At 31.4% G+C, this 15,558-nt stretch overlaps 1 protein-coding gene across 1 annotated transcript in view; it reads right to left on the minus strand.

The window, feature by feature from the left end:
• LOC132732541 (tetratricopeptide repeat protein 33-like) overlaps positions 1-15,334 on the minus strand; it is a 54,034-nt gene extending 38,700 nt beyond the window's left edge. The window contains exon 1 of the mRNA XM_060719016.1: positions 15,311-15,334. The gene's annotated coding sequence lies outside the window, so the exon portion shown is untranslated. The remainder of the gene's footprint in view (positions 1-15,310) is intronic.
• Between the last annotated feature and the right edge of the window lie 224 nt (positions 15,335-15,558).

Below are 15,558 nucleotides of genomic sequence, written 5' to 3' on the forward strand. Positions count from 1 at the left end.
ACAACTAGGGATGGTAATGATCACTCATGGGAAGATTTTTCTTTTTTTTTAGCTCTGGTGGCCATTTTGTGCAGTGAAGCGGATCATGACAGTAACGTGCATAACTAGGTATGGTACTTATCTCTCTGAAATCCTACCAGTAGTTTGAACTGTGAAGGCTGGACAAGTTTTTTCTATTTTCAGCTTTAGCAAAATCAAAACTCCCGTCAAATTGAATAAAAAATGAAAATATAATCATGAGCTCTTGTCAGTAACAATATTTAAAATAAAGGCTGTATGGGCAAGTGTAAAAAAATCTATTTTTAGCACTGGTGACCTTGTCCCAACTGACCCCTAACTCCATCCAAAGGAAGAATATCATGCAACTTATTTTCCTACCAAATATGAAATAAATCTGTCAATATATAAAGGCTGTATGAGCAAAAGTGTAAAAATCTATTTTTAGCACTGGTGACCTTGACCCAACTGACCCCTACCTCCATCCAAATGAGAATACCTCAATTTTATGTTCCTACAAAATATACAAGACATCTGTCGATAGAATTAGGTTAATACACCTGTAAAAGTGTAAAAAATCTATTTTTGACATTGGTGACCTTGACCCAAATGACCCCTTACTAAAGGAAAAGGAAGAGGACCTCCCTTGGTAATGGTATGACTATTATAAACATGAAAGACATTAACTTAACAAGAGCTGTCCGTAAGACAGCGCGCTCGACTTTTTTATTGCTTGCCAATAAAAAAAGTTTTTGCAGTAAAAGGCAATACAAGAATCTCTGTATTTTTAAAGTGAACTAGTTGTTTGATACCCTTGAATATTACAGCAATGTTTATATGACATAATTTATGGTAAAGTGAACAAGTGGATAGGAATGAATTTTTTTAGATTTTTTAAGTTTTTTAGTGCTTGCCTATAATACAAAACATTGACAGTTAAGGGCCATAATTCAAATAAAATCTTTGACAGAATTACCTTCTCCTGGACATGTTTGGGAATCATGATTGTAAACAAGTATTCCAACTTTCAAATTAATATCTCAAACAGTTCAGTCAAAAAGTGGACTGGTACTAAAAACTTAACCAAGATTCTAAGTCGATAAAAGGCCTTAATTTTTAAAACAAATCCTTGACAGAGTTACCTTCTCTTGCGTACAGATGGGGGTAATGATGTGAAATAGCATTAAAAGTTTCAAAGCAATATCTCAAAGGGTTAAGGCAATAAGTGGATTTTTACCCATATTCAATGTATTTTCTAAGTCAAAAAGGGGCATAATTCTGTCAAAAACCTTGACAGAGTTATGTCCTCTTGTCTGTTGATGAAGGTCGTGATGGTAAACAAGTATGGTCAGTTTTCAAAGCAATACCTCCAATGGTTTTGAAATAAAGTGAGGTGGTACAAAAAACTTAACCAAGCTCAATACACTTTCTAAGTCAAAAAAGGGCCATAATTCTGTCAAAAACCTTGACAGAGTTATGTACTCTTGTCTGTAGATGGAGGTTATGATGGTGAACAAGTATGGTAAGTTTCAAAGCCATACTTGTAATACTTCTGAAATAAAGTGGGGTGGTACGAAAAACTTAACCAAGGTGTGACGCCAACGCTAACGCCGACGCCGACGCCGACGCCGGGGCGAGTAGGATAGCTCCCCTTTTCATAGAAAAGTCGAGCTAAAAATTGTATGAGCAGAAATGTTTAGATTTATTTTTTTACACAAGTGACCTTGACCTTGACCTAGAGACGCCTAACGCCACAAAAAATTAGAGGACCGTTAAAGGTATCCACCTACCAAATATGAAAGATATCATTAAATAAATTAAGTAATTAGGTGAAATTTTTTGATAAATCCAACTTGGTGGAAGTTAACCATACAAGGCCCTATTTTTCAAAGTGATAAAAAGGGAAATTACTGGGAAAATGGATGGCACATTTATATAACTTGTACATTGTACATGTACATTGTATTGATAAGTAAGTGCGAAAATTATTAAGCCATTAGTTCAGATAGAACATAAGATATTTCCAACTTCCAACTTGAGGTTAACCATTATTCATTTTCTAAGTGCTGAAAAGGGCCATAATTTGGTGCAAATGGAAGCCATAGTTATGAAACTTGCCCAGATCATATACTTTTATATTATCTTAGCTCTAGCTCTATGGGTTTTTAAAAGAAGATTTTTTAAGTTTTTACTATAAACATAAAGGGCTTTTATTTGAACAAACTTGGTAGACACCCACCAGAATATGTTTTATGCTTAAAATCTAAGCTCTAACTATTTGAATTTTTTAAAAGAAGATTTTTAAGTTTTTACTATATACATAAAGGGAAAAACAATGCCCCCCCCCCCCCTGGGCGGGGCCAATTTTGACCCTAGGGCTTTTATTTCAACAAACTTGGTAGACACCCACTAGAAGATGTTTCATGCTTAATATCTAAGCTCTAGCTATTTGGGTTTTTTAAAAGATTTTTTAAGTTATCACTATATACATATAGGGAAAACAATGACCCCCGGGGCGGGGCCAATTTTGACCCCAGGGCTATTATTTGAACAAATTTGGTAGACTCTGACTAGATGATGTTTCATACCAAATATTTAAGCTCTAGCTATTTGGGGTTTTTTAAAGAAGATTTTTTAAGTTTTTTCTCTCTGCATGGAATTAAATTCTTTGAACAATTTTTAGCTCGACTTTTTTTTTTGCATATTGTTATAGTCCTGGCAGTGTTGCCATTCGCAACCTTGTACCTGGATCATAACTTTTTTAGTTCTTGGTGTATTGTCTTCATACTTGGCCACAACAACCCTTGGGACAAGACCTTTCAGTAGACCACACCAACCTTGACCTTCATCCATAAATGACCTTGACCTTCAAGGTCAAAAGTCCAAATTTTGCTTGATCTTGCTATTATTGGCTGTAACTTTGTTATTTTTGAATGGATTGTCTTCAAACTTGAACATAGTAATCTTCAAGGATAGCCCTTAAAAATAACCACACAGACCTTGACCTTCACTCATAAATGACCTTGACTTTGAAGGTCAAATTATTGAAATTTATTTTTTTTTTGCTATTATTGGCTGTAACTTTGTTATTTTTGAAAGGATTGTCTTCAAACTTGGTATATAAACACGGTAAAGGATTGGTAGAGGAAGAATCAACATATTTGACTAATTTTGAAAGTTTAAAATGTGCAGATAATTTGCTCTGAAGTTTTTCTGCAAAATATGTGGTTTTAGTGATACAATAGTAATATTTTTTTATATCAAATGGAAATTTAAAAAATAGTGCATTAGATGGTGAAATATAGTGAAAAATAAATAAAGATTTATGGAGATATTTGAGAAAGAAAATGTTTCTATTGATTGAAATCATTTGCTTTTTGGATTATGTACATGGTGTAAGACTTGATTTTACATGGATTTTTACCTGTGATTGTAAGGATAATGGATTAAGCTGGATTAAGCTGGACTATAATTCATCACATACAAAGGAATTCTAAGATACAATTGGACCATAATAGATACTACACTTTAAATAATTGTTTAACAGTAAACTTTGACAGCAAGTATAATAATTGATAAAATGTCTAGTAAGGGTCAAGGATCAGGACAAGGGTCAAAGGACAACTCTACTGGTACAAAATTGAAGGGAACACAGGAAAACAGCCTCCAGCTAAAAGAGCAATTTCAGAAGTAAGTAATGACAGCAAATTAAGTAATGACAGCATGAACATGTCATTAATACAAAATCAGCTAGACTTAATGTCAGAAAATCTTGAAGAGCTTAAAGGAGACTTAAAATGTATCATCAAAAAAGAAGACATAGAATCAATAATTTCAAGATCAATCACAAGTGCCATGACCCAATTACAGCAAAAAATGGAAATCATTGTAAAACAAGAGGGCCATGATGGCCCTGAAGTAGCTCACCTGTATATAGGCCCCCGGAGCGGGGTCAGTTTAAACCCCAGGGCTTTTATTTGAACAAACTTGGTAGACACCCATTAGAAGATGTTTCATGCTAAACATCTAAGGTCTAGCTGGTCAAGTTTTTTCTTTACACATATAGTTAAAAACAATGACACACCTGGGGCAGGGCCAGTTTTGACCCAAGGGCTTTATTTGAACAATCTTTGTAGACACTTACTAGAAAATGTTTCATGCTTAATATCTAAACTCTAGCTATTCGGGTTTTTTCAAAGAAGATTTTTAAGTTTTTGCTATACACATATAAGGAAAATCAATGTCCCCCGGGGCGGGGCCAATTTTGACCCCAGGGCTTTTATTTGAACAAACTTTGTAGACACTCACTAGAAGATGCTTCGTGCTTAATATCTAAACTCTAGCTATTTGAGTTTTTTCAAAGAAGATTTTTTAAGTTTTTGTTATACACATATAAGGAAAATGAATGACCCCCGGGGCGGGGCCAATTTTGACCCCAGGGCTTTTATTTAAACAAACTTTGTAGACACTCACTAGATGATGCTTCGTGCTCAATATCTAAACTCTAGCTATTTGAGTTTTTTCAAAGAAGATTTTTTTAAGTTTTTGTTATACACATATAAGGAAAATGAATGACCCCCGGGGCGGGGCCAATTTTGACCCCAGGGCTTTTATTTGAGCAAACTTGGTAGACACTCATAAAAAGATGTTTCATGCTTAGTATCTAAACTCTAGCTATTTGGTTTTTTTCAAAGAAGACTTTTTAAGTTTTTGCTATATACACATATAAGGAAAATGAATGACCCCCGGGGCGGGGCGGGCGGGGCCAATTTTGACCCCAGGGCTCTTATTTGAACAAACTTGGTAGACATCCATTAGAACATGTTTCATGCTAAATATCTTAGCTCTAGCTCTTTGGGTTCTTTAAAAGAAGATTTTTTAAGTTTTTACTATATGCATATAGGGAAAATCAATGACTCTCTGGGGCGGGGCCAATTTTGACCCCAGAGCTTTTATTTGAACAAACTTGGTAGACACATATTAGAAGATGTTTCATGCCAAATATATAAGCTCTAGCTCTTTGGGTTTTTTAGAAGAAGATATTTAAAGTTTTTTCTTTTGGTTGCCATGGCAACCAGAGTTCTGCATGGAATTAAATTCTTTGAACAATTTTCAAAGGTGACCACCAAAGGAACATTCCTGTGAAGTTTGGATGAAATTGGCTTAGTGGTTTATGAGGAGATTTCATTTAAAGTAAAAGTTTATGGACGACGGATGGACGGACGCCGGACGAAAGCGATCACAAAAGCTCACCCTGTCACTTTGTGACAGGTGAGCTAAAAAGAGATTCAAGAAAAAACTAAAGAGTTAAATGACAAAATAAGTTCACTTGAGTTTGAGAATAATCATTTGAAGGAAAGTCTGACAAAAACAGAGACTGGAGAAAGGCTAAGCACAATAGAAGAAAGAATATCTCAAAATGAAAAAGCTGTCAAAGATGCCAACAAAAAAGCAAATCATAATGAACAGTACTCCAGAAAAAATAATATGAAAATAATGGACATAGCTGAAGATAGAAATGAAAATATCCAAATATTGACAGATAAAGTACTAAACCTTCTGCAACAAAAAGATGTCAAACTTGAGAAAGAAGAAATAGCAGCTATCCACAGACTACCTACAAGGAATCACAAAATAAGACCTGTCTTAATAAAAACAATCAACAATGATGCCAAGTCCAAAATAATGAGGAAAAGGAAAACCATGAAAGACGCAGGACACAAGTTGGTAGATGATGTTACAACATTAAACTCTGGTTTAATAAACCGTCTGCTGTTGCACCCTACAATAAAAAGTGCATGGTTCTTTAATGGATATGTCTATGGACTAACTGAAATGGATGAAAGAATTAAATTTGACTTGTATGACAATATTAATGAAGTGATAAAAACTTTCAGAGAAAAGAAGACCCATGTAAAGACAACATCTACAAGATAGAAGATGTAAGACAGGACGAAGAGAACAGATGAAATATGTATGTAATTATGGACTAAAATATAATGATTTCTTTTTTTTCAGTTGTTTTCCAAAAAATTAATGTGTTCAGCAATTAAAGACAATTAATTAAAAAGTTAAAATGTACATATTTCTAGATTATTTTCAATAAATTCTTATGTTGATATAATCAAAATGGCTAAATTTAAGTAGCTTTTTCAATATATTATTTCTTAACTAAGTGATTTTCTAAGCAGGTGTTAGTTAATTCTTAATAACATGCTATACCTATATACATGTAAATTATTTAGTTATTTATAGAATATTGGAAAATTGTATTATCATATAAGGCCATTTCATGCTATAAATGATAAATCCTATTTGCCAAGTAATGCTTAAAATAGATTTGTGGATTGAAGACCTTGATAATTTATAAATTCTTGTTATTATATGTTCAAAAATTTTCTATATTTTTAAATACAATAATTGTTATTTTGATCTGGCAATAGGTATATTTATTAAATAAATGGTCTATATCTTAAATAAAGTACTTGTTATTTTGAACTGGTAATTATATATTCATAAAACTTGTGAGTGAAATATGGATGAAATAAACACTTATTTTTATTTTCATCTTTTCTCAATACAAATCTTATTTGATTCATTATCATATAATATTTGTGTGTATTCATGTATCACTTTTAATGATACTGTTAAAGAATTCCAATTTCTCTATCTAGAAAAAAAACCTGTCCAGTAAGTATTTAGTTTTGCTGCTGGTTAACATCTATCCCTCGCCTTTATCGGGAGGGAGTTTTACTTTCAGTGGGATGGTTAGACTCACTGGGTAAAATATGGTATACAATATCCTGTGAGGTTGCCAGTAGAAATTCTATTACTGCTATGATAGAGAAAATATTGACTTATTACTTATAACATTATTTTTTGTCTATTATTTACTCTAAGTTTCATATTACACTTTATGATACCATGATCACATGACATTATAATTGTTTTATTTATCAATTTGCATAACAAAGTCTAAATAAAACATATGTTCTGTTCTATATAATTTACAGAAAATTCAGTTTGTTAAATTTTTTATGAATAAAATATATTTTTCTGTCTTTCATTTGTTTAGGTTTTGCTCAATGAAGAATAATTTCTTCAATTAACTTTTTTTCATAAGTATTTCTTTCCTTGACCTTATAAGAGCTGTAAGATATAGGTTTACCTCTTATTTCCATCAAAAGAGTTTCTAAAACAAGAGGGCCATGATGGCCCTGAGGTCGCTCACCTGTATATAGGCCCCCCCCCCACCCCGGGCCAATTTTTACCCAAGGGCTTTTATTTGTTTATTTGAACAGACTTATTTGTTTATTTGAACAGACTTGGTAGACACCCATAAGAAGATGTTTCATGCTAAACATCTAAGTTCTAGCTCATTGGGTTTTTTAAAAGAAGATTTTTAAAGTTTTTACTATACACATATAGTTAAAAACAATGACATCCCTGGGTCAGGGCCAGTTTTGACCCCCGGGCTTTTATTTGAACAAACTTTGTAGATATTTACTTAAAGATGTTTCATGCTTAGTATCTAAACTCTAGCTATTTGGGTTTTTTCAAAGAAGATTTTTAAGTTTTTGCTATACACATATAAGGAAAATCAATGACCCCCCACCGGGCCAGTTTTGACCCCAGGGCTTTTATTTGAACATACTTGGTAGACACCCATTAGAACATGTTTCATGCTAAATAAATATCTTAGCTCTAGCTCTTTGAGTTCTTTAAAAGAATATTTTTTAAGTTTTTACTATATGCATATAGGGAAAATCAATGACCCCCTGGGGCGGGGCCAATTTTGACCCAAGGGCTTTTATTTGAACAAACTTGGTAGACACTCATTAGAACATGTTTCATGCTAAATATCTTAGCTCTAGCTCTTTGGGTTCTTTAAAAGAAGATTTTTTAAGTTTTTACTATATGCATATAGGGAAAATCTATGACCCCCTGGGGCGGGGTCAATTTTGACCCCAGGGCTGTTATTTGAACAAACTTGGTAGACATTCACTAGAAGATGTTTCATGCCAAATATCTAAGCTCTAGCTTTTATGGTTCTTTAAAAGAAGATTTTTAAGTTTTTACTATATGCATATAGGGAAAATCAATGACGCCCCGGGGTGGGGCCAATTTTGACCACAGGGCTTTAATTTGAACAAACTTGGTAGGCACTCACTAGAAGATGTTTCATGCTTAATATCTTAGCTCTAGCTCTTTGGGTTCTTTAAAAGAAGATTTTTGAAGTTTTTACTATATGCATATAGGGAAAATCAATGACCCCCTGGGGCGGGGCCAATTTTGACCCCAGGGCTTTTATTTGAACAAACTTGGTAGACATTCACTAGAAGATGTTTCATGCTTAATATCTAAGCTCTAGCTCTTACGGTTCTTTAAAAGAAGATTTTTTAAGTTTTTACCCCCGGGGCGGGGCCAATTTTGACCCAAGGGCTTTTATTTGAACAAACTTGGTAGACACTCACTAGAAGATGTTTCATGCCAAATATCTTAGCTCTAGCTCTTTGGGTTCTTTAAAAGAAGATTTTTTAAGTTTTTACTATATGCATATAGGGAAAATCAATGACCCCCTTGGGCGGGGCCAATTTTGACCCCAGGGCTTTTATTTGAACAAACTTGGTAGACACTCACTAGAAGATGTTTCATGCCAAATATCTAAGCTCTAGCTCTTAGGGTTCTTCTTAGGTGACCACCAAAGGAACATTCCTGTGAAGTTTGGATGAAATTGGCTCAGTGGTTTATGAGGAGATGTCATTTAAAGCAAAAGTTTACGGACGGACGACGGACGGATGAAGGACGGACGCCGGACGAAAAGCGATCACAAAAAGTTCATCATTTATAACAAAATTTACATCTTTGTTTTTTGGATCTAAAACATAGTCTATATTGTATACTGGTAAACAATATTGTAATTTTACTTCATCTATTTTTTTATTTATAATATCAAGGAATTCAATGTCATATAAAAGAGCATTATTAAATTTCCATAAACCTTTTCCATGACTTACAGAACTAAAACAAAAATCTAAATATATTATTGAATGATCAGATTTATAACTAATGTCAATATCACATTTTCGTACATACTGATATAAACTATTTGATATAAGAAAAAAATCTAGTCTACCTTGTTGTATAGGGTTGGTTAGTCTCCATGTATATTTTTTCATATTACCATGCAGTTCTCTAAAGAGATCAATGAGGTCTTTTTCTTCAATAATACTTATTAAAAAATTTCTTGCCTTTACATTATTGTTTTTTGATTTATAATTATAATAATCTAAGTTAGGGTTTTGAACAAGGTTGTAATCTCCACAAATAATTAGAGAGTCAATATCATCAATAGAATCTAAAGTATCAAAAATGTTTTTAAAGAAACTAGGACTGTCTATGTTTGGCGCATAAATATTAACTAATGTGAAATTTATAGAATCAAGCATTATTTGTAAAATTATGAAATTTCCTGAATCATCAGTTTTAACAGAATTAATTTTTATATCTAAACCTTTTCTGCATAAGATAGCCACACCTTTGGTATTAGACCTACCATGGCTGTAAAAACATAACTTACTTAGAGCAGGTGACACGAAAACAAGTAAATTTTTTACAATATCATAGTTTGAAAAAAGCAATATTATTATACACGCAAAAGCTTAACATTTCTATTTGTAAAGATTTTATTAATGTTCAATACCCTATTATGAGTTGTTATATTAAACCTAATTTAATTACACAAAATAACAATAAGAAATATGTTTATAAATTCTAGTTAGAAATCAAGATGTACCAACATGTCAAGAAAAATGGAACACATTTTTTACAAATTTTGATATAAATTGGAATTTAATATATAGTTATGTATTTAAATGTACCAAAGATTCCTATATTCAGTGGTTTCAGACAAGAATAATTCATAGAACTTTAGCAACAAACTCACTTTAATACAAAATGAAAATTGTTAATAGTAAAATGTGTACTTTTTGCAATTGCCAAGAGGAAACTCTGTTGCATTTATTTTGGGAATGTCCAAAAATTCAATCGTTATTTCAATATCTGAAAGACAAGATAGATAATTTTGATGATAATTTTAATTGTAAATCATTTATTTTAGGTTCTGAAGTTAATTATTTTAAATATGATATTTTGTTTTTAGAATTGAAAAGATATATTTATTTGTCAAAGAGAAAAATCATGTTACCTACAATACCTGGTTTTAGAAATAGTCTTAAATTGGCGTGGAATATTTACAAAAATACAAATTTGACCAAACATGTAAATGAAGGATGGCAAATTGTAAGAACTTTAATAAACTAATGGGCTACACTAAATTAATTTACCCCAAACCAATATTCTTTGTTTGTTTGAATTTTTTGCATAATACATTATCATACATAATTGTTATACTTATTATATGAAAACTGATTGAATGTTTGAATATAATGTATATTGTAATTATATTATTATAGATGATGATTTAAATATTATGTAGATATCATGTAAGGTATCAGAGGGATGACCCCGACCCTCTCATACCTATTACGGGGTAAATAAACGGGTTTCCCAGTTGGGGCCTCAAAAAAAAAAAAAGGTTATTTTCTGCGTAAACTTGTGTATTTACTTTTTTTTTGTATGGAATTATTCATACAATGATATTTAATTACTTTCTTATAAAGAAATAACTGTTTTATTTCAATTTAATTTTAAAAAAAAGGCCGAAAACATCGAGTTTGCTATTACACTCCATTAGTTGAATTCCCCAGAGCTATGTACAGAAGGAGGATACGTACCAGGAGGTTACATACCATTTTTGGAGGTTACGTACCACTTATATATTTTTAAATAAAATACAAATAATATTTAGCATTACAATTATAAAAAAGACCGAATTATAACTTTAAAATTACTTTTTAAAAATCACATAAGAGCAATTAATATAAATGCAAACGTTTTACCGATATCTATGTATGATTATCACACATTCAGAAATGAGTAATCTAACAAATCACAAACAAATTGCAAACTATTGACGTATGAGTGAATACACTGATTTTATCAGTGTGGTATTATTTATATATCACAACTCTGATCCGGCTTTGATCAGTAGATTCTGACAAGAAGACAGCAGCATCCAGGAGCGGTTTAGTGGAGCTGAAATATGAGTCTGTAAATAAAACGTAACCTGCATATGTACTGTTATCAATTATTTTGTCTTGTTTATTTCAGTTAAGTGCGTATAAATAAAACTCAAAAATATTTTTAAAAATACTTGTTAATTGTGTACTGTTGTTTCATTTCAGAGCGTGTCACATAATTATTGTTATTTTTATTTTATGCACAGTTCAGTTAACGTGTAATGTACAAATGATAAAATATGTAACGCTTGTTTAGTTTTTTTTTTATCCAAGGTAAGTAATTTTGTCCGGTTATTATTATTTTGTTTATTTCAGTTAAAGGGAAACACAGGCAAACTTTACATTTCTTCGTTTTGATTTTTTCATTCATTTTTCTATAAATGTCCAATGTCCTCAAAATAAATACACTAGGCAGTCATAGGAACAAAACTTCTTATAAAGAATAAAATGGTGGTTTCCTAACTTGACCCGCGTACGTGGGTCAGGTTAGAGCGTTAAGATATATCATATAAGTTCCCACAGTGAACTATGGAAACGTTAAAGAACATATCAAATGAATGACTTAGACTTGTTTCAATCATTCAATATCCACAAAATCTGTTATTGTAACTTCCAGGGTTTCTTCAAGTCACATGGCTTGTTTTAAAACTATTTGGTGATTCTGTTGGCGTCTAAATTTCGTTCAATACATCTATAGATATATTTACGCTTCAGACCCAAAATATATAGAATTCATACAGAATTTCATGCTGGGACATTAGAAAATGTTATTTTAGCGTGATTTGAGTACATTAAATCATTTTGATATTTTTGTCATTTATTTGCCTGATTTAATTTCAGTTAAAACTGTTAAATAAAACAATACAGTACGTAATATATTAATGAAAAAAGTGTTTTTTTTATATTTGCTGTGGTTTGTTTCATTGTACTGTTCATTTCAATTTTAGTGTGTGTAATAATATTAGTGTTATTAATTATTTTCATCGTTTGTTCGATTAGTTTTGTGTTGTAAATAAAACTTGTGTTGTAAATAATACGGAGTCCCATGCTAATTGTGGTCTGAGGCGGAATTTGGAGGTTACGTATCATGGAGGTTTTGAGTCTGTTACGTACCACTGCATAAATGTACCTTTTTTGGAGGTTACGTACCACTAAAGAAATATATAATAAAGTGATAATAAGGGATAAGGTGTGAAACTATCAGGTTTATTGTTCAAATTCGCGCATTAATTGTATTTTGTAATGAGATTAAATATGTATGAATATTATATATAAGAATAAACAACAAATAATTAACATATAATTTCACTATATGTTCTATATAATTTCACTATATGTTCTATATAAACATTGAACCCTGTAAAATTTTTACTAACTCTCCAATCCAATTAAATATGTATGAATATTATATATAAGAATAAACAACAAATAATTAACATATAATTTCACTATATGTTCTATAGAAACATTGAACCCTGTGGCAATTTTACTAACTCTCCAATCAAATCAAAGTCACTTGTGCATACAGTACCATCCAAGATAAATAATTCCAGCTACAGCAAACTAGGGGTCATGCGACATTTTTTCACAGCATTTCAGTTCAAAATACATCAGTCTGACAGTTTTCAGTAATTAGCCGGAACCATGTGAGTTCTGTCATGTAGAAAAACACTAAAAAAATACTTACTCACATAAAATCTGGATCAAAATTGGCATTTACCAACTATTTGAAATGAATTCTGTCAGAAAATGGCCTTTTTTCTATCTCTATCATTCAATTATTCATTTATATCTGGCATTAAACACAGGCACTCTTTTATGCGGATTTACTTCCTTATTATGGTCAACGAAAGGCAAATAACTGTGTACTGATTCCTATTATTTATGTGATATCTAGAGAAAACATTTTACGAAAGAATATCAACAATACACGGAAACGAATTTTCAAACTACATTAAAATGGACTGGAAAAGATTTTTGGATGATTGTTTTTTAATAGTCGGGAAAAATATTAACACAGATGGTTTATTAAGAGAAATAAACAATTTACACCCCTGTGTTCAATTTACGATGAATAAAAGTGAAACAAGCATGCCATGTTATGAAATCTGGAACACATATAACAACAGATATCTACAGTAAACCACTACCTCAACTTTAAATCGTGTCATCCGAAACCTGGAACATACGATACAAAACCTACAGAAAAACACTTATCAAAATGAAGAACCGCAAAAGTAATGTTTCATCAATTCCAACCCCAAAAAAGAACTGGCTGCAGAGTCGTATACCCAACAAACATTTGAGTGAAAATCAGAAATCACACAAACTGAAACAATTAAAGAATCATTCATTAAAACTTAAAAAAGAAGTTAAAAGACTCAAATTGGTCATTAAAAAGAAAATTAAAAAAGAAGGTATCTTTGTTGACCAACAGTTATCAGATGATCTTTCAGAAATCTTAGCGAACTCTTCATTGAAAAGTGATAACATGAATTTCTCCATTATTTAACACACATGAATTTGTATGGAAATTCACATTAATTCTGCGCCAAAATATACCCTTCTATTACTATTTAATTAATTGTTGTTTTTTTTGTCGCATGTTATCTCATTGTGAAAAAAATGGATAATGTTACTATTTAATCATGATATTTTTTTCGCAATTCAAGACATCAACTATATATATATAGATTTATACTTTTTTTGTATTCCAATTATGTTTATATTTGTACAATTAACATTCATGAGATGAATATTCATTACATGAAATAAATATTTTAATGAATCGTTTGTTAGGTGTAATATTTTGATTGGGTGTTTTATGTTTTATTTTTCTCAACTAGGTAGTCCTTCATGCTACCTAGCTCTTTAATAAAAGAGTCAAAGAAATTTAATGAGTCACTGGTTCGTTATAAAAATCAAGGGTATTGCCTACAGGTCCGATGCATGTATATACATACAGAAATGTCACATGACAAATGGGTCGAAGCTGGAACTCTAACAATGGGTATGCAGGTTGATGACCAGTATGACGTGGCCATTGCAAATATGAATCATTGCATTGCATCTATTCAAAAATGAAGATTAAAGCTAAATAAGAACATAATTACAAATATATGTGAAAAATATGTTTAAACATCAAAGATTATCAAAGGCCATGTTGAAAACAAACATGAATAAAACAAAGGTCAGACATTTTATTAAACCAAAAATTATTACATGTTATAAACATGTTTATAGCAGCTGTACACTTTAATTACATAAATAATAAGTCCCAATACAACATAATTTCTATGTTTATTGACACATTTGACATAATTATATTCTATAATTAATATAAACCATGTAATTAAAGCTATAATTGAAATTTAATGATTAAGTTATTTCTGAACGTATTTTAATTACAAAACGTAAATTTTATCATAATTAAATATGGTAAATTACTTTTCTGTATCTGTTTCATATTTATTAATATTAATATTTTTAAAATTGATCCAATGAAAAAAGTATTTAAGAAACCAACAACCTTTTTTCCCTACTATTTTGATTGCCCAACTCCCAAAATCACCGGAAAATTTATGCACGGAATATATCCGATCAACCCGGCATGTACCGTGATTACGGCGTTTAAACACGGCGCTTATCGATCGATTCCAATTGGACACCAACATTGGCACTGATAAGAAAGCGCGAGTGACATATCCCGTTATAGTACATCCCAGCCGAAACACTTTATTTGGTGAAAATTGGTTGACAATTAACAAAGATCTGGGAGGTAACATAAGGCCTGGTGGTAGGTCCGCTGGCGAACCTTTCTACCTTTACTATATTAATAGTATATATGGATGAAATTTTTTAAAAACAAATTTTCTTTGTTGATTTATTGAAAATAAGATATTTTAAAAACATTTTGAATAAAAAAATATTTTATTAGTGAAAAAAAAATATTTATAAAAAAATAAGTGGGCGTGGTCATGTACATGTATACTATCCAAGCCACGCACCGATTGCCTGTGATCCGAAACATACAAAGTTAAACATTCCTTTCAACCTTGCTTCAAGAATCATAACTATAGTAAGAGGAGAAACGTACACTACAAGAAAAGCACCTCTCAGAACTAACTACAAGAATTAAAATCCAGAATTACCCAGATGAAATTATTACATACGGAATATCTAAAGCCAAATTGAAAGGTTCCATCAAAACTGAAGAAAACATAACAGCTAACAACAAGTACCACGTTATTCCATGTGTAACAACATTTAATCTCCAAAATACCAATATTTCCCAAGCAATTCGATTTTGTGAGAATGTGTTACGAAAAAGTGAACGGATGAACAGTATTTTAGAAAAGAAGCGTATTATAAAGAAACAGTAAAAGACAGGCAAAAAATCTTCAACACATCTTAACCTATG

This window comes from Ruditapes philippinarum, unplaced genomic scaffold (genome assembly GCF_026571515.1).
Source record: "Ruditapes philippinarum isolate M1 unplaced genomic scaffold, ASM2657151v2 ctg4240_1_1_1_1, whole genome shotgun sequence".
Taxonomy (NCBI): domain Eukaryota; kingdom Metazoa; phylum Mollusca; class Bivalvia; order Venerida; family Veneridae; genus Ruditapes; species Ruditapes philippinarum.